This window comes from Enoplosus armatus, chromosome 1, assembly GCF_043641665.1.
Source record: "Enoplosus armatus isolate fEnoArm2 chromosome 1, fEnoArm2.hap1, whole genome shotgun sequence".
Taxonomy (NCBI): Eukaryota; Metazoa; Chordata; class Actinopteri; order Centrarchiformes; family Enoplosidae; genus Enoplosus; species Enoplosus armatus.
This window is the reverse complement of record NC_092180.1, coordinates 28896419-28912662: the sequence shown is the minus strand read 5'-3', so window position 1 is coordinate 28912662 and position 16244 is coordinate 28896419.

Here is a 16244-nt window from a genome sequence, read left to right as displayed (position 1 = left end):
CAGTTGTATGTTTGCAGGTTTCTAAAGGCAGGTGTCATTTCATGGATCTTTTTAAAATGGGCATTTGTATGAATTGCAGTATGTGGAATGTGTACAAATATTCTGTACTGACCATGTACAAAACTGCATTATAATGAATGTGCTTTTTACAACAATAAGAAGTACTGTTGTTGTTAGCACTACAGAGCACATTGTTGGTTTTCTAGCCCACAACTATAGAAGACTTAAATTTATTCAAGAGTTTAATCAGAAACACACTCCATCCAACAGCTCAACTTAGCTTCTTACTTAATATAACCACATCTTCTAATATAACATAGCCTCAACATAGCTAGATCATTTATCTTAGAAACAAATCTGTGTTCAACGGCCGCTTAATTGTGTTGGAAACCATTAAAATACCAAAATGGTCATGGACAGCATGATCACTAGTTCATTTGGCTGCCCTCTGATGTTAAGAGAGATGGCTTGCTGTATGAGTTTTATGCTACGCCTAGCACATAACAATGTAGTGATAATGGTGCAGGTTAGCTTAACTGGCAACTTTAAATTGCCCATAGGTGTGAATGTGAGTGAGTGATTGTCTATTTGTGTTAGCCTTGTGTCATGGACCAAGCAGTAAGGTAACAAGGAAACAGGAGTTGAAAAACTGGGTTTTTATTTATCCAAAAAATGCAATTCAATTCAATTTTATTTATATAGCGCAACAAAAGTCACAAATAGAGCAGGTCTAGACTGACTCTTAATAATTTTATTACAGAGACCCAACAGTTCCCACCATGAGCAAGCACTTTGGTGACAGTGGCAAGGAAAAACTTCCTTTTAAGAGGCAGAAACCTCGAGCAGAACCAGACTCTAGGTATTTACAATGCAAAAACATTGTAAACCAAGGTGTTGATAATGAGGCCTATAAAAGAGGTCCACCCAACATAACTATATTCAATATAACAACTAAACAAGGTGTTAACTGAACAAACTTACCTCCCACAATGACACACAAGGGAACATATATAGAAGCTCAGCCAAACCAAGTAAAATGCAAAGGGTAAACAAAATGGACACCAACTACAACTAAATACAAAGCAAAACTAATTAAACCCAAATCCCCCCATGACAAGGCAGCACATGGTTTGGCCCGATGAGCTGGCTCCAGGATTTAAGAGCCCTCAGCCACGCCTTTTGCTGGACCAGGAACAACAACCATGGTAACTCAAAGAAACAAATGATCAATATAACAAATTACCAATCAAAAAATTGTGATGTTAATTGATAAAGTTTTGATGACTGCAAATTAAATTACCTGAGTATGTTTACAAAACTAATAAGGTGAGAGAGTGTGAATTGGGATTTTATTACCCTGTGTGGCCGTGGCCATCACACCTTGTGACAGGCCGTTGACCTACTAACCTGACCTAAGGGGGCACCACCTTCAAATTGAAATAAATAAATAATCCAAAACCGTGAGTTAGGGTTAGTGGTACAAAAATGATAAAAATCAAAGGAAATAACTCTTCAGTTTAACACTGAGGCACTCAGAGACTTGCTTAAAAAAAGGGTTACATTGTGCATTGATTACGAAGATAACTAAGAGATGATGCTTGAATTCAAGTTGAGGACCAGCCCAAAGACTGGAGATCATCAGGCTATTTTAACACTGTGCCAAAACAGGCGGAGTTTGGGATGAAGGAAGGCGTTTCGCATGGAAACTCTTTTCCTTTGTCTGAAACGCTAATATTACTGTTCATGTTTCCTGACTCTAATGAATTTAAATTGTACACGCAAAATTCACATACTCTCAAACATCACTATGGCTATGCAATCATGATTCAGGACATATTATAACATAGTAGTTACAAAATCATTCCGGGCACACGTGGTTTTGCAGCAAATCATATTTCAGAAAATCATTCAAGAAGTTATCCAACATTCCTGACTACTAACATACATTTCCAATGTTGCTAATAGGTGAACAGTGGGTTAATACTTAATTAAACTACCATTAAAACTATAATAAACTACCATTTTACACACTTAGAATTGCATCCTTAGTAAACAGAGACTCATTCTCTACGGTCAGCAGATGGCACTGTGGCCAAATGGTACACAATGTATGAAACCCATGAATTAATAATTCAGTCGTCTTACATTGCACAGATCGGAGTTACACTATTTTCCAGTTTTACTGATTTCAATTTACCTCTTATTTTAATGTTGATTCAGGCTTAGGCTGAATATAATAGTGTTACTTCCTCAGGAATGCACTTAACGACAGGCCTGGTCATCTTATCGCAGGCCGGATCAGAGGTGAAAAGGACAGAGAGAAGAGGCTGTGTGAGAGAGAGACAGAGAGAGAGAGAGAGAGAGTGTGATGTTTTCAGTCTCTCCTCTTTGCCTTTAATATTCAACTAAAATAATCAGAAGAGTCATGTTGTAACTTCACATCTGTTACTTTGTTATCTTGACAATATGTGTATTTCACAGGGGTAGAAAGTCCTGGTCCTTTCTCTAGAAAGTGTCCCAATGACACCTTTACTATTCAAGATGTGAAAAGTCAGTTAACAGATCAGGAGAGGTCTCCCCAAAGAGAGTTCTTCACCCCCCTTTGGAATTCCTGAAGGTGAAGAATCAGTCCTGCAGGATGTCTATGAAACTGGGGGAGACACTCTCCCTCACTGTAGTCACTACAATGCTTTAAACTCTTAAGAAGTAATACCAAGGGATGTTTTTTTCCTGAGCTTTAATGTTGACTCAGGGGCAGTTCTAGAGTCAGTGGAGATTTGTGTCCGGTTGCATAAAACCACTAAGGATCATCTAAGGATGCCTGAGAAAAAAGGGTTGCATAAAATCACCAGAAGGATTCCCTTAGGATGTTTTAAGGGAAAGTGTTTACCCTGAGCTAGTTAAGTATTAGTAACCATTTTCCTGAGAAAACTTTAAAGGAACTATACTAGTCTCTTAAGAGTGAGATAATTTTTGGAACAAAAGACGATGGCTGAATTTATGGTGATTGAAGAGGAGGAGGAGACACCTCCAGGGAAAACCCACGGGACACTATGAGTGATGTGCAACTGAGAGTACAGATTTGACTGTCAGTAGATCTTCAAAATATCTACAAAACTTGAACCGGACCTTGGACACCAAACTAGGAGGAATCATGCCTTGCCAGCAGTCCTGCAAGTGTTGTGGGAGATGACTTCAAGGTATACAAGTCTACCGTTTCAACATTCTCATCTTCACATATCTTCTGCTTTCTTTTTCTTTTTGTATTCTCTTTGTTGTCCATTTTGGAGAAGCTGGCTAACACTGACAATAATGCTGTCAAGTAACGTTATGATGATATGATAAGGATGATGATGTGAGTAGTGTTACCATGGTAACTGAAGTGCACATATCATGACAGTATATTGTAGCGGCTTGCCACTTTTTTCAAGTGGCCAGCCAGCACAGAGACAGAGGGAGAATTCAGACTCATGTTCAAACAAACAAAACAAACTAACAAATTCCTTATAGCGTTTATAATCCACAACCACAGAAAACAGGAACTACGGTCCTTCTAAATGTAAATGACAGCATCCTACAAAATAAAGCTTCTCCCTCTTCATTTCTTTCTTTATTCCTATTTGATCAACCTGGGTTTTTTTTACAACTAAACTTCATGAATAAAATATGGTCAAAAAACTGTTGGCTTCTGTTCTCACTCTCGCTTCCAGTACTAACCCCCCTTCTTAAGGCCTCAGTTCCTCTTTAATAGGGGTGCCGTATCCTGTTGGCATCTAGCAGGCATTAAAATGCATATCAAACTGAATTGGCTCTAACTTACCAGCCCTAATTGTTAGCCATATAGGAGAACAATTACCTAAAAAACAAAAACTGAGCCAATTAATCAAAATGAAACTAAAGTAATAAAGTAAAGTAAGTTCTAGGTTCAGCTTCCAAGAGAAGACAGGTTATTTACTGGTCTCGCGAAAGTACTTGATTTAGTCTTCACCATGACGCTTTGCACAAGACTTTTTGATCTGGGCAAGGTTTCAACAACCCGCCCAAGGAGCCAAGAGTTTCTGGGGACGGTGTTGTCTATGATTGACACTAGGTCATCTTTGGTAAAGTTGCTTTTGGGGTTCAAACATTTACATCTCTCTTGCATAAGTGGAAGGTATTCGCTTATCCATCTCTGTATCCAAGAGGTCCTTCAGCACTGACTGGTTAGGGTTAGGGTTTAGGGTTAGGAGTTAGGGGGTAAAAAGAGATTTGTCCGCCTGGACAAAAGGGAGACAAAACTATTTAACTTCAGATAGGAAGGTCATAGAGAGATGAAACCAAGATGTAACCCCCCATATCGGCTACGGGGCTTCCAACGGTACCACCCCTGACTCGACCTTCCGGTCCGGAGCTACGTCACTTCCTTTGGTACAAAAGTTTTGTATCTCGGGAACGGAAGGTCGTAGAGAGTCGAATTATGGCAGACGGAAGCTGTTTTCAAGTCTCTAGGACCTTTGGTTCGGGAGATATCGGACATGGACAAACGTCCGTCTAGCATATATCGAATATTGCCTTTCCAACGGTACCACCTACGGGTCTCTACGACCTTCCTAAGTGGAGATAGGATTGGCAGACATCCTCCATAGGAAATGAATGGGGCGAATTTCAAGCGAAAGTGTGGAGGGAGGAGAAAAATCCCTAAGAAAATAGTCCTTCCAGAGAGTCGTTTCAGGCAATTGTGAGTCGATTGGAGTAGACTTGTTTTTTGAGCATTTTGGTGGCTTGCTAGTTGACTAGCACTAGCCTGGCCCCTTAGGGTTAGGATAGGTTAAAAGGGTCTAGTGATATGAAATCCGGAATTTAGTCAATATTTATTCCAGGAATTACCTCAATCACTTACTAATTCACTATACGAACTTGCAATATAGCAGCCCCCGCAGCACGTTTAAGCTATATGTATGAAATTTGGTAGGTATATGTAACGAACAAAAACATCTCTTGGACAGGAAGTCAGCCATTTTGACTTTATTGTGAAATTTTTCGGTATTTTCGCTCATTTACAGGCGTCATATTTTAACGAACTTGTCCTAGGGGATTCATCCGATCCATCTAAATCTTGGTCAGCTTTCTCTATGGGCTGTTGCCATGGCGACGCCGTATTCGCCATGAAACAGGAAGTTCTTGTAACTTCACTGTACAATGTCCAATCAGCCCCAAACGTCATATGTGTGATAAGATTCCCACCCTGAACACATATACATGTCATCATGCTGCTGTAACTTCACGGTACATGATCAGATCTGCCCGAAACTTGACACATTTGATGAGAGTCCCGACCTGAACACATCTGAATTGAAACATTCACTTATTTCCACAGCGCCACCTACTGGCAACATCACATGTGTCGTTTCATACTTTATTAACAGGCTACGTACCACAGTCCTTTAAAGTAGCTGTAATTAAACCTCTTCTTAAAAAGCCCACTCTTGATCCAGAGGTTTTAGCCAACTATAGACCTATATCTAACCTTCCCTTTCTCTCCAAGATCCCTGAGAAAGCAGTCGCCAATCAGTTGTGTGATTTTCTACATGACAATAAGTTGCTTGAGGACTTTCATTCAGATTTCAGAGCTCATCATAGCACAGAGACAGCACTGGTGAAAGTTACAAATGACCTTCTAATTGCATCAGACAAGGGACTTGTCTCTATACTTGTTTTGTTAGACCTCAGTGCTGTATTCGACACCATTGACCATCATATCCTATTACAGAGACTGGAACATTTAATTGGCATCAAAGGAACCGCACTAAGCTGGTTTAAGTCGTATTTATCAGATCGATCTCAGTTTGTACATGTTAACGATGAATCCTCCATGTATGCCAAAGTCAGTCATGGAGTTCCACAAGGTCCTTTGCTTGGACCAATACTATTCACCTTATATATGCTTCCTTTAGGAGATATCATTAGAAAACACTCCATACATTTTCATTGCTATGCGGATGATACCCAGCTATATTTATCGATCAAGCCAGAAGAACCTCATCAGTTAGCCAAGCTCCAAGCATGCCTTAAGGACATAAAGACCTGGATGACCTGTAATTATCTGATGTTGAACTCGGACAAGACAGAAGTTTGTTCTTGGCCCTGAACACCTCAGAAACACAGTATCTAAGGATATTGTTACCCTCGATGGTATTGCTCTGGCCTCCAGTGCCACTGTCAAGAATCTCGGAGTTGTCTTTGATCAGGACATGTCCCTTACTCCCATGTAAAACAAACTTCAAGGACTGCCTTCTTTCACCTCCGTAACATTGCAAAAATCAGGAAGATCCTGTCTCAAACAGATGCAGAAAAATTAGTCCATGCATTTGTCACGTCTAGGCTGGATTATTGCAATTCCTTATTATCAGGCTGTCCCAATAAGTCCCTGAGGACTCTCCAGCTGATCCAGAATGCTGCAGCATGTGTACTGACAGGTACCAGGAAAAGAGATCATATTTCTCCTGTATTAGCTTCGCTGCACTGGCTCCCTGTAAAATACAGAGTACAGTTTAAAATCCTTCTCCTGACCTACAAAGCTCTTACTGGTCAGGCACCATCATATCTTAAAGAGCTCATAGCACCCTATTACCCCACTAGAGAACTGCGCTCCCAGAATGCAGGGTTGCTTGTGGTTCCTAGAGTCTCCAAAAGCAGAACAGGAGCCAGAGCCTTCAGCTATCAAGCTCCTCTCCTGTGGAATCGGCTCCCAGTTTGGGTCCGGGAGGCAGACAAACTCTCTACTTTTAAGAGTAGGCTTAAAACTTTGCTTTTTGATAACGCTTATAGTTAGGGCTGGCTCAGGCCTGCCTGGACCAGCCCCCTAGTTATGCTGCTACAGGCCTAGACTGCTGGGGGGATGATGCACTGAGCTTTCCTCCTCTCCCTCTCCATCTTTACACATTCATCTCCCTCCAATGCATGTTATTAACTTTATATCTTCCGGAATTTCTTTGTGCTTTGTCGTTTCGCAGGTTCCTGTGGATCGTGGTCCTGGTACGCCTGGGTGCTGCTGCCAAGGGCCTGCCTGACTCTCATCACTACAGTTATTATGTTTAGTAGTTCTGTTACTATTAAAGCTGTTATTGCTATTATTAAAGCTTTATTGTGAAATTTTTGGCAATTTGCACATGTTGTAGCAGACTCCTCCCACAGATTTCACCCAAACGATCTCAAATTTGGTCTGTGTCATGTAAACACCTTGATGATGAAACGTGGTTAAAAACTTGATGTTTTATCAAAGGGCGTGGCCATGGCGGCCCGGTGAATCTTAACCATAAATCTGGATAGGAAGTAGCCTATAAATTAGGGTAAATGTGCTCGTAATCTCACGAAACTCAGCACACACATCATAGGTCGTAAAATGTGTCAAGTGTGTGGGTGTGGTATGGGGGCTTAATGGTGCCCCCTACAAAAAGTTTTTGGACAGTGTGCATTAACAAACTCCTCCTAGAGAATTAAAGCCATCAACTTCAAATTTGAACTGTGCAATCTAAAGTCATGCATGATGAAAAGTTGTTAAAATCCAAGTTTTTGACACATGGCCTGGCCGTGGCGACATGGCAAATTTCGATATTTCTCCCATCCTTCGCCATTGTTACGACTGGGCAAGGCAAAAATGAACCCACACGCACGCCTCAAACAAAATATAAATAAAGAGTCTTTATTGATAACAAAATAAGAAGCTTGACCAGGCAAGATATCTCTACAAAGTAATAAATCAAAATCACTCCTAAGAAACGGAGGAAAAACCTTAATACAAAAATGCAAGAAAACAAAGGAGCTTTAAACTAACAAAGTAAACAACAGAAAATCACTCCTACAAGTGAAGGAACAAAACTGGGAAAACCTAGACAGAAAAGTGAACAAAATAACAAGAACACTGAACCAACTCAAACAGGAACTAACAGGGTAACAAGACACAGACTTACGGCTGGTAATCATGGCATAAAGGACAAGACGAGTGGTCTGAAACGAGAGGGAACACAGTTACTACAAAATAAAACAGGAAATGACATGACAACATGACTAAACGAGACAAAAACGGTAACTTAAATGACGAGACATGTCAGCCATGAGACAAAAAAATTGTCATAACTTCACTGTACGTAATCCGATCCGCCCCAAACTTGACATGTGTAGTAAGAGTCCCACCCTGAACACATCCATATGCAAACATTCATTTTAGTGACAGCGCCCCCTTGTGGCAACAAGAAATGACATGTTTCTATATTTAGCTTTATAGCTCCTAGCAGGTTGGTCAGATCCACCTCAAATTCACTCAGGAGAACCTTAAGATCTTGCATTATTAAGATTGGGCGTTTTCGTCAAATGGTGTGGCGAATTTCGGTCTTTCGCTAAGAAACGGGAAGTTGCTGTAATTTAACAGTACATGATCAGATCGGCCTGAAACTTGACATGTTTGATGAGAGTCTCGACCTGAACACATCTGAATTGAAACATTAATTTATTTCCACAGCGCCACCTGTGAAGCTTGTGACATTTTGTTGAACGCTGTTGCCGTGGAAGTAGAAGTAGTTTTGCACAGGCAAGGGATGCTTGAAAACTCACAAAACTTGGCAAACACGTCAAGGTTGCTCCACCCTGATATCTGATCCAGTCATCAGCATCGGACGTCCCAAAATGGCTCTATAGCGCCACCTAGAAATTTTCAATGAAGCAGCCCCCGCAGCACGTTTAAGCTATATGTATGAATGACATGAGGTACATGTAACATACAAAGATGAAAAAAATGTCTCTTGGAGCCATGACTTAAAGCCAACAGGAAAGTCAGCCATTTTGAATTTATTGTCAAAAATTTCAGTATTTCCAGTATCTCTTCCAGAGTCATATTTTAACGAACTCGTCCTAGGGGATTCATCCGATCCATCTCAAACTCGGTCAGCCTGTAGAGGAGAAGTTGTTGATTAAAAGTTGTTAAGAACTCACAGTTTGGCCGTGGCGAATTTTGACATTTGTTCGATTCTTTGCCATTACACAAAATGGAGCCATAACTTCACTGTACAATGTCCAATATGCCCGAAACTTCACGTGTGATAAGGGTCCTGCCCTGAACACATCTACATGTCACAACGCCACCTACTAGCAACAGGCAGTGACCCTCGTGTGACACTCTGCTTTCGATTCACTTGAAGTTTACACGGTGGGGTCTACCATGGTTCACCAGAAGGTCCACAGTTTTAAAGGCTGTGGGGGGGCTTGGGGAGAGCCACAAAATTAACAGATTTAGAGAATCTGTCGACAATGTGATGAAATCCAGCGCAATATGCGACCAGGGGCGGGCTGGAATAGGCAGAGGATGAAGTAAGCTGGTGGGGGGTTGGAGGGAGGCCTTGGCATGAGCAAACATGGAAAAGATAGAGAGTATCACAAATCATGGAGGGCCACCAGAAACGTTGCTTTAGGAGGGACAGAGTTCAGCTGATGCCTGGATGACAAGCAAGGCGGGAGGTGTGTGTCCACTGGAGGCAGTACAAGCAGTAATTATCTTATAAAACATATCATGACTACTTGGGGAGCTTGGGGAGAGCCACAAAGTGAACAACAACAAAGAGGAGTTGAAGGCAATGTGGACCGGGCGAACGAATATTTGACTATGTGGGCCCTGCTCACCCCCATGACTCTTCTGCTCTCTGCCTCCAACCTTCACCTATTCCACTCCCCCCTCCCCCTCCTGCTCCTCACAGCCCCCCACCCCCCTGTGAGAGCTTTCCTCACACCTCGTTCCCCAGTCCCCAGGCTGACGGCACTCTTCAACCTGACGACACCACCCCTCCCCCGCCGGTCACCTCTACAATGTGCTTCACTGCTGACCATGTTAGGAGACTGCTGATGAGACTCCACTCAAGCAAGGCTGCAGGCCCTGATGGTGCCAGCCCCAGGGTGCTTAAAGCCTGTGCCCCCCAGCTATGTGGAGTACTTCACCATGTCTTCAAAGGGTCCCCATGCTGTGGAAGACGTCCTGCCTCGTTCCTGTGCCGAAGGCGCCGCGTCCCAGTGGCTCCAAGAACTACAGACCTGTGGAACTGACCTCCCACATCATAAAGGAGGGACTGTCCTCTCTCCCTTCCTCTTCACCATCTACACCACGGACTTCAGCTACTGCACAGAGACCTGCCATCTTCAGAAGTTTTCTGATGACTCAGCAATAGTTGGATGTATCAGCAAGGGTGATGAGGAGGAGTACAGGGCTGCTGTGGACAACTTTGTCACATGGTGCGAGCAGAACCACCTGCAGCTCAACGTGACAAAGACAAAGGAACTGACTGTGGATCTGAGGAGGACCAAGGTGCCGATGACCCCTGTTTCCATCCAGGGGGTCAGTGTGGACATTTTAGAGGATTACAAGTACCTGGGAGTTCACATTGACAATAAACTGGACTGGGTAAAGAACACTAACCTACAAGAAGGGCCAGAGCCGTCTCTATTTTCTGAGGCGGCTGAGGTCCTTCAACATCTGCCGGACTATGCTGAGGATGTTTTATGAGTCTGTGGTGGCCAGTGCCATCCTCTATGCTGTTGCATGCTGGGGCAGCAGGCTGAGGGTGGCGGACTCCACCAGACTCAACAAACTGATCCGCAAGGCCAGTGACGTTGTGGGGGTGGAGCTGGACTCTGGTGGTGTCAGAGAGGAGGATGCTGTCCAAGCTGCGGGTCATCTTGGACAATGTTTCACATCCTCTCCGTGATGTACTGGTCAGACACAAGAGCACCTTCAGTGGGAGACTCATTCCTCCAGTATGAGCAGTATGTCAGGATATAAAGTATGATCAGCAGCAGACTCTGAACAAACTACAACAAATAATAGGTTTGAGTAGTGTTTACAGTGTTCTCAAGTTCTCAAAGATTGTCCAGTGGTGGCCATAGATGATTGCACTGTGCTCTCTGAAGATGTATAAATGATTAAATGTACAACAGAGCGCCACAGGAAATCATTCCTGCCTGTGGCCATCAAACTGTTCAACTCCTCCCTCTGAGTGTCACTGACACTCAGAAGAAACAGACTGGGAATATGGACCTACATCACCTGCCATATACTACCTCATTATGTATTCTTTAAATGTTTCAGTGCAATACATATATAGTCATACACAATAGTGCAATACATACATATATATATATATATATACACATACATATACATTGTTAGTGTATATATCTTTTTACTTTTATTTTTCACTTAAATACTATAAATGTGTATATTTTTATTTTCTATTTCTTATTTTTATGTTTTGTACATACTTTTAGCTATAAATTTATGTTACTTTCTACTCTTGAATGGGAGCACCGGTACTGTACAATTTCCCCCAGGGGATCAATAAAGTATTTCTGATTCTGATTCTGATTCACTCGAATGAGGAGGAAAACTCAAGTGACGTTTTCACCCAAATCAGTTCCAAAGTGACGTTTTACCTCGAATGAGGTGGAAAACTCAAGTTTTCTCTGAAATCACCTTCAAACTCGTTTTCACCCAAATTAGCTCCAAAGTGAAGTTTACGCTCGAATGAGGTGGAAAACTTGAGTTTTGACCCAAATCATCTCCGAAGTGACCGTTTGACCAAAATAAGCTCCGAAGAGACGTTTTAACCCAAATCAGCTCCGATGTGACGTTTTCACCCACATCAGCTCCGAAGTGACGTTTTCACTCAAATAAGGTCGAAAACTCAACTTTTGACCCAAATCAGCTCCAAAGTGACGTTTCACCCAAATCAGCTCCGAAATGCCGTTTTCACTCATTTTAGGTGGAAAACTCAAGTTTTCACCCAAATCAGCTCCGAAGTGAGGTTTTCACCCAAATCTGCTCCGAAGTGAGGGTTTCACTCGAATAAAGAGGAAAACCTAAGTTTTCACCCACATGAGCTCCGAACAGACGTTTTCACCCAAATCAGCTCCGATGTGACATTTTCACACACATAAGCTCCGATGTGACGTTTTCACCCACATCAGCTCCAAAGTGACGATTTTACCCAAATCAGGTCCGAATTGATGTTTTCACCCCAATCAGGTCCGAATTGACGTTTTCACCCCAATCAGCTCTTAAGTGACGTTTTCACTCGAATGAGGTGGAAAACTCAAGTTTTTACCCAATTCAGCTCCGAAGTGAGTTGCTGTTTTGTGCTTCACGGAGACATGGCTGGGTGAAAGAACTCCCGACACGGCACTACAGCTGGACGGATTCCAGCTACTCCGAGCTGACCGCGACGCACACCTCTCCAGCAAAACAAAGGGTGGAGGTATTTGTTTTTACGTCAACAGTAGCTGGTGTGACGACGTGACAGTGATCCGATGGCATTGCTCTCCTTCCCTGGAAACCTTTTTCATTAACTACAAACCTTACTACTCCCCCCGTGAGTTCGCTTCATTCATTCTGGTCGGTGTTTACATTCCACCGGAGGACAACGTGCAGGACGCACAGCGCGCACTCTCAAGATACTGGAAATGGAGCGGACCAACCCGGACTCCTTAGTTATTGTCCTTGGTGACTTTAAGGTAACCTCAGTCATGAACTCCCCAAATATAAACAGTTCATTAAATGCCCCACCAGGGAGGGGAGCACTCTGGATCACTGTTACACCACAGTCAGTAATGCTTTTCAGGCCGTCACCCGTGCTGCACTGGGACACTCTGACCATGACATGGTCCACCTGATTCCTGCATACAGGCAGAAATGAAAACTTTCTAAGCCTGTTGCGAGAATATCGAAGAAGTGGACCAGTGAAGCTGCAGAGGACCTGAAGGCGTGTTGGGACTGCACTGACTGGGATGTTTTCAGGACTGCTACCAACAGACTGGATGAGTACACAGAGGTACACATCATATATCAGCTTCTGTGAGGACTGCTGTGTACCATCTCGCACCAGGGTGAGTTATAACAATGACAAACCCTGGTTCACAGCATGACTGCGACAGTTGAGCTTGGAAAAGGAAGAGGCGTTTAAGAGTGGCAACAGAGCAGAGTTTAAGGAAGCCAAGTACAGGTTTAGTAAGGCGACGACTGTACTCGGAGAGACTACAAAATCAATTCTCCTCCAATGACTCTGCTTCTGTGTGGAGGGGGCTCAGGCAGATCACCACCTACAAGCCAAGAGCCCCCAACTCTGATAACGACAGACGCCTCGCAAACAGCCTCAACAACTTCTACTGTCACTTTGAAAGACAATGGGAAAGTCCTAAAACCATCCCCCACACCATCACCCACCAACTCCAGCCCAACAGCCCCAACCCCCTCATCACACCTGGGACTGAACTTTCACGCCTCCTACCACCACAGCTGCCCCCACAGTGCCCCCCCCCCCTCCTCTAACATCGACACCTCTGTCTGTCCTTGAAAGAGATGTGACCTACGTTAACCTACGTTTTCCTACTGTTTTGAGTGAAACGGTGACTTTGGAGCTGATTTGAATGAAAACTTCACTTTCGGGCCTCTTTCACTGATTACTTGACCTTTCCTCCTGTTTTGAGTGAAAATTTCACTTTCGCCCCTCTTTCGGTCAAAAACCGCGAATTACACCTGTTTTGAGTCAAACCGTGACTTTGGAGCTGATTTGAATGAAAACTTCACTTTCGCCCCTCTTTCAGTCATAAAATGCGTATTACACCTGTTTTGAGTCAAACCTTGACTTTGGAGCTGATTTGAATGAAAACTTACCTTTCAGGCCTCTTTCACTGAAAATTTGTCCTTTCCTCCTGTTTTAAATGAAAGCTTCACTTTCGGCCGTCGTTCAGTCTCAAACTGCATATTTCACCTGTTTTGAATGAAAGCTTCACTTTCGGTCCTCGTTCAGTCTCAAACTGCATATTTGACCGGTTTTGAATGAAAGCTTCACTTTCGGCCCTCGTTCAGTCTCAAAATGCATATTTGACCTGTTTTGAGTCAAACCGTGACTTTGGGGCTGTTTTGAGTGAAAACTTGACATTCAGGCCTCTTTCACTGAAAACTTGTCCTTTCCTCCTCGCCCGCTTTCAGTCTCAAACTGCATATTTCACCTGTTTTCAATGAAAGCTTCACTTTCGGCCCTCGTTCAGTCTCAGACTGCATATTTGACCTGTTTTGAGTCAAACCGTGACTTTGGAGCTGTTTTGAGTGAAAACTTGACATTCAGGCCTCTTTCACTAAAAACTTGACCTTTCCTGCTGTTTTGAGTGGAAACTTGACTTTCAGTCCTCTTTCACTGAAAACTTGTCCTCTGCTCTTGTTTTGAATGAAAGCTTCACTTTGGCCCCTCATTCAGTCATAAACTGCGTATTACACCTGTTTTGAGTCAAACTGTGACTTTGGAGCTGATTTGAATGAAAACTTCACGTTCAGGCCTCTTTCAGTCAAAACTTGACCTTTCCTGCTGTTTTGAGGGGAAACTTGACATTCAGACCTCTTTCACTGAAAACTTGTCCTCTGCTCCAGTTTTGAATGAAAGCTTCACTTTGAACCAACATTCAGTCATAAACTGCGTATTACACCTGTTTTGAGTCAAACCGTGACTTTGGAGCTGATTTGAATGAAAACTTCACGTGCAGGCCTCTTTCAGTCAAAACTTGACCTTTCCTGCTGTTTTGAGTGGAAACTTGACTTTCAGGCCTCTTTCACTGAAATCTTTACATTCAGGCCTCTTTGACTGAAAACTTGTCCTTTCCTCCTGTTTTGAATGACAGCTTCACTTTCGCCCCTCTTTCAGTCATAAACTGCGTATTACACCTGTTTTCAGTCAAAACTTGACCTTTCATGCTGTTTTGAGTGGAAACTTGACTTTCAGGCCTCTTTCACTGAAAACTTTACATTCAGGCCTCTTTGACTGAAAACTTGTCCTTTCCTCCTGTTTTGAATGAAAGCTTCACTTTCGCTCCTCATTCAGTCATAAACTGCGTATTACACCTGTTTTCAGTCAAACCGTGACTTTGGAGCTGATTTGAATGAAAACTTCACGTTCAGGCCTCGTTCAGTCTCAAACTGCATATTTCACCTGTTTTGAATGGAAGCTTCACTTTCGGCCCTCGATCAGTCTCAAACTGCATATTTGACCTGTTTTGAGTCAAACCGTGACTTTGGAGCTGATTTGAATGAAAACTTCACTTTCAGGCCTCTTTCAGTCAAAACTTGACCTTTCCTGCTGTTTTGAGTGAAAACTTGACATTCAGGCCTCTTTCACTGAAAACTTGTCCTCTCCTCCTGTTTTGTATGAAAGCTTCACGTTGGCCACTCATTCAGTCATAAACTGCGTATTACACCTGTTTTGAGTCAAACCGTGACTTTGGAGCTGATTTGAATGAAAACTTCACGTTCTGGCCTCTTTCAGTCAAAACTTGACCTTTCCTGCTCTTTTGAGTGGAAACTTGACTTTCAGGCCTCTTTCACTGAAAACTTTACATTCAGGCCTCTTTGACTGAAAACTTGTCCTTTCCTGCTGTTTTGAATGAAAGATTCACTTTGGGCCCTCGTTCAGTCTCAAACTGCATATTTGACCTGTTTTGAATGAAAGATTCACTTTGGGCACTCGTTCAGTCTCAAACTGCATATTTGACCTGTTTTGAATGAAAGATTCACTTTTGTCCCTCGTTCAGTCTCAAACTGCATATTTGACCTGTTTTGAATGAAAGCTTCACTTTGGGATCTCGTTCAGTCTCAAACTGCATATTTGACCTGTTTTGAGTCAAACCGTGACTTAGGAGCTGATTTGAATGAAAACTCCACGTTCAGTCCTCTTTCAGTCAAAACTTGACCCTTTCAACTGTTTGAGTGAAAACTTGACATTCAGGCCTCTTTCACTGAAAACTTGTCCTTTCCTCCTGTTTTGAATGAAAGATTCACTTTGGGCCCTCGTTCAGTCTCAAACTGCATATTTGACCTGTTTTGAATGAAAGCTTCACTTTGGGCCCTCGTTCAGTCTCAAACTGCATATTTGACCTGTTTTGAGTCAAACCGTGACTTAGGAGCTGATTTCAATGAAAACTCCACGTTCAGGCCTCTTTCAGTCAAAACTTGACCTTTTCAACTGTTTTGAGTGAAAACTTGACATTCAGGCCTCTTTCACTGAAAACTTGTCCTTACCTCCTGTTTTGAATGAATGATTCACTTTCGGCCCTCGTTCAGTCTCAAACTGCATATTTGACCTGTTTTGAATGAAAGATTCACTTTCGGCCCTCGTTCAGTCTCAAACTGCATATTTGACCTGTTTTGAATGAAAGCTTCACTTTGGGCCCTCGTTCAGTCG